The sequence below is a fragment of the Rousettus aegyptiacus genome, unplaced genomic scaffold, assembly GCF_014176215.1.
Source record: "Rousettus aegyptiacus isolate mRouAeg1 unplaced genomic scaffold, mRouAeg1.p scaffold_m13_p_15, whole genome shotgun sequence".
NCBI classification, from domain to species: domain Eukaryota; kingdom Metazoa; phylum Chordata; class Mammalia; order Chiroptera; family Pteropodidae; genus Rousettus; species Rousettus aegyptiacus.
In genome coordinates, this window is record NW_023416290.1 from 32557777 (window position 1) to 32562683 (window position 4907).

A 4907-nucleotide genomic window follows, 5' to 3' on the forward strand; every position below is an offset into this window, starting at 1 on the left:
AGACCAAAGGTACAGGCAAAAGAGACAGGGAGGCATTTATTTTGGGAAGGCTACGAAAACACTTTCACTGGGCTCCTCAAAATTTTTGTCTCCTGAGTTTTCTGGGGCCAAGATGTATAGCTTCCAGGCCTGGGACAATGACTAGCTCTTGATGGGGCTAAGTCAAGTTCATCTCTAAGAAGCTGTGTGAATAACAGAAAGCCTCTCTCTATTTCAGCTTCTCTAAAATATGATTAACATCAGCACCCCATCTGTTGCAGAGAACTGTTGTGCAGATAAAAAGTGGAAAATACATGTATTTTTAAGTGTAGGCAATATGTTTGAAAATTTGCATTTTTGAAAACTTAGAAATGCCCTTGAGTAAACTGCCAGCTCCTCGGAGAACAGACAAAGAAACTTCTATTCTGCCCAGAACAAAAAGATCCTAGCTATTCCATTAAAACTCTAACATAGCCTTGCAGTGTTATCTAAGAATTTGTTACACATTTCGTAAACATTGTAAGCTAGGATGACTCTGATTAGATAGATAACTGTGATTTAGGATTATGACATTTATTTCAAAAGGTTTTGGAAACAACATGAATTACCATATGTTATAACTAGAGGGTCAAAGTAAACAGCTCTTCTAAAGTTTATATAGGCTATGTAATGACCACACATTCTGATAACAAAAAAGTATTAGGTCACCACTTACAGTGCAGTTATAATTCTATCAACTCTGATTCTGGGATTTAAAATAATAGCTAGGCTGATATCCTCCATACTGTCTCTATTTTAGCTCAGGAGACTTCAAATTTCAGAGCTTAAGATGTTAGAATAGTGCTTTGAACTGATTTTTTTTAACTTGATTCTTGGGCTCATTTTTTAAAATTAGCAATACTACTATGTGAATAAATTCATTCCATGTTTTATAGAGACAATAACTTGAAAGAGTATTGGAATGATTACTACCTACTATTTTTAAGTGCTTTCCAGACACTTTTAAGACATTATAATAAAACAAATGAACTATAGAGCTTGAAGGGATCTAATAGAACTAGTCTATTCTCTAATTTTACAGATGAAGAGACTGGACCCCAAAGTCTGGGTGAACTGACCTGCCCAAAGTAGGGTTACTAAATCATAGCCAAACTTACTGTAACAAAGCCTATTGATAGAGAATTATTTTAGAAGGATAGGAATTATAAATTAGTGTATTCGTGCAAGCACACTCCTCCTCTTACTGTGGCTGAATTGTCAGAGGGTCTACATAATATAATATAGGAACTGATACATTTTGAACTTAAAATAGTTGAACATGAAGGTCTGCTCCCTGAGTGCATAAAGTGAAACAAAAGGAACCTAATTAGAATGGGTCATCATGGCATATTCCAGAAATGGGTGGCACTGGCCTGAGACCCAGTCCATGGTCATCCATATCAGAATCACCTAGAACAATGGTATTCAAAGTTGTTTTGTTTGTATGTTCACAACACCCCAAAACAACTTTTTAAATCATGGTTATGTAGTTGAAACAAATGTAATTTCTGACATATTGTAGATATGTAGACATTCTAAAATAAAATGGTCACATCAAATTTAAATGTATATAAAATAATATCAGTATCACAATGATTGGTTGCTATTATACATCATGCACTAAGAAAAAAGGCCTGAATAATACCTTCCGCAATATTTGAAAATTTTGCATCTTTCCTTTCCCCTAATTCTTCCACAAAATTTTACCCTATTATAATCTTTATTTCCTGTTTAAAAGTCTTTTATTAATCGCCCCATCATAATTCTCTGTAACAAAAATATTAATATAAATTAAGTTTGCAAATATAAATTAAGTTATCTTGTTTTCTGTGTTTATAATTCTCTAGATATTAAAATTGCTCTTCTGATTTGATTTATTGTTGATTCCTATTATATAATAATGTAAAGTAATAGTTGATCTAAAATCACTGAACATAAGAAGAAATTTTTACGAGAAATGTCTCTCTCTTAATGAGATTAATGGGATTTTCTTTTTATAATTAGTTCGTGATTCATGGATTAACATAACTTATTGCTAGAACTGTTGTGGCGTGTTCAAATCTAAGACCCATGGAGCCAATTGAGATTAATTAGGAACCTTTATTAGCCGGCTGGCGACTGACTCTCCCCACTAGAGAATCAGCCCGGAGCTTCCAGAGGAGGCAGCTTATAAAGCCCAAAACTACATTAAACAAGTGAGCAGGTTTACAGAAGCAGAAGTTATCCATTAGCATATTTTTGCACAGGGTAACTACACCCTTAATATTAGCATATCTTTGCACAGGATATCTCCTAGAAATGCACCCTGGTTAAACATTAAACAAGCAAGCAGAAGTTGGCCATTTGAAAAATTTCCCCCCTTAACAGAACAAAACAGGATTTTATATCACTTTTATTCTTTGATTTTTTAAATAACTGTAAACACTGAGAAATCTTATCAGATTTTAAAAGTAGGTAGCAGCAAAAAGAATTTTATCATCACAATGTCAATCAAGTTTTGAATTCCGTCTAGGTTATATTTTGAAAATCATAAAATGATATGTCATTTAAAATGATGTTTAATGACCTATCAACTGGATTGGATTCTTCAAATTGGTAAAAGCATTGAATTGGAAACCTCCGAATTTGCAAAAGGGTTTGTTACTCAGTTACTAGAGTCACTCACTTTCTGTATTTCTGGGAAATCTACCAAAAGGATTTTACCAAGGCTCATTAAACAACCATTCATTATACTTGTTACTCTTTTGCTTTAAAGTATCATGTTTAATCCTTTAGACCTGGGGTTAGGAAAACTGTATCAATCTTAATTTTATTACACTTTAGCCAATGCAATTATTTTTCAGTAAAATGTTCTTAATCAACACATGCTTTAAATATATTTTTGTCAAAACTTGGAGCTGCAAATATAGCATGTTCAAGTTATGGAAAATATCTACCTAATAAACAGCTAGTTCTCTTTGTCAAGCCAAACAGCCTTTTTTACTTTCACAAAAAGCCTGACTTCATTTTTCAATTTGTTACATGTTAGCTCATATTTCAAAAACATTATAAAAACCACTGAGAAATACCTTCAGAAAAGTACCATATATGATTACTAGAAAAGATTAAATTGATATAATTATCATTTAATGTATCCATTTTATAACATGTTTTTTAAACATGATAATCAAGATAAATCAATTTACTTTTTCTCATTACTCAATTTGTGCAAATGTAATATAATGGATTACTAAAGTTTTAAGTTATTTGTGAAGTGGGTAGTATCATAAAAGGCATTCATTTGTATCAAACTCATGAAAGCAACTATGAAGAGCCAAAACGAGTATTGGCCAATACTCAGAAAGAGCCAGTGTTTCATAGGGGAGACCTATTCCTAACAATTTCTGGGAAGACCCTACTGGAGCTGGTGAAGTAGTTGTTTTTAAAGTTGAAGGACTAGACATTAGAATAATTCACAGAGTAATCAAAGCTCATGAAAATGGTGATGAAGACATCAAATTTCTAACAGAAAGAGACAATAATGAAGATGATGATAGAAGCTTGTACAAAGAAAGCCTAAACTAGCTCAAAAAGAACAGAGTGAGAAGAGCCTGAAGGTTTTTACTATATGTTGGTATCAGTCACATGATAATGAATGACTATTCAAAATTCGTGTATGCACTCTTGGCTGTAATGAGTGCATATATGTTACTAAAACATGAATCCTAAACTGAGATGAAGTTCCTGGGACAAGATTGAAATAAATTATGTTGAAAAAAAGAAAAACTAATATAGTTAGAACATTCTAATTTTTGTATTAAAAAAAAACAATGTAGAGATGTTTTTGTCTTATCCACATATATATGATTCATCAGTAAAAAAAAAATGATTTTCTATTTCCATCATTTCTTCTACATTTATTAACTGTAATTCTGCTATATAAAAGAGATTTCTCTTCTCCCTATTTATTCAATTATTTAGTTATTTTGGTATAGACTTATGAATTCTTATTTTATTCTATGGGTTATAATCCATTTCTGTTATTATTTATTTTAATGCTCAAATTGTCCCAGATTTGGCCATCGAGAGTCCCCTCAAGTTCCTTTTGACATGTTCCTATCATTTATAAGGGCTTCCTTGCTTTCTGTCACAACATCTCTTCCAGACTTATACTGTCTCTTTCCCAATCAAGGAACTCCTTTAGTTTAGAAATTCATGTTCTTCATTTCCAGCAGATTTTCTTGAATCATTTATTTGGTAATTTCTTTTCCCTTTATTTTTTCTGCTCTCACTTTCTTAAATTCTTGTTAGTCAAATGTTTGACTTTGATCTAATCCTCTAATTTTCTCTTTAAAGCCTTTTTATTAAAGAACTTATAAAACTGCGCAAAAGTAGACAGAACAGTAAAGCAAACCCTCGTGTACCCATCACCCACCCAGTTTCTCTCTGTCTCTCTGTCTCTCTGTCTCTCTGTCTCTCTCTCTCTCTCTCTCTCTCTCTCTCTCTCTCTCTCTCTCTCTTAGACCTATAGCACCTGGTCTTCCTAGGTGGTCTCCCATCCAAGTACTAACCAGGCCCAACCCTGCTTAGCTTCTGAGATCAGACAGGATCAGGCATGTTCAGGGCCAACACCCAGTTTCAATGATTAACATTTTACCTTTTTTCAAAAGTATATTTTAAAGCAAATCCCAGATATTGTAGATAAATGCTTCAGTATACACCTTAACTAAATAAGGACTTCCCTTCTACATAACTATACTATAATCACATTAAACAATAATACCAATAAGTTTTTAATATGTAATACCCAATCTGCATTCACATTTCTTTGATTATTTTTTATAGTGCCTTTTTACAATTGGCTTGAAGTTCAAAATAGGATTCCATCAAGCTCACATTGCATTTGGTTG

The 4907-nt window shown here is 32.7% G+C and overlaps 1 pseudogene; it reads right to left on the reverse strand.

Annotated features, from left to right (window-relative positions):
- Window positions 1–4519: 4519 nt before the first annotated feature.
- On the reverse strand, window positions 4520–4635 carry LOC118612337 (annotated as a pseudogene).
- Window positions 4636–4907: the final 272 nt, after the last annotated feature.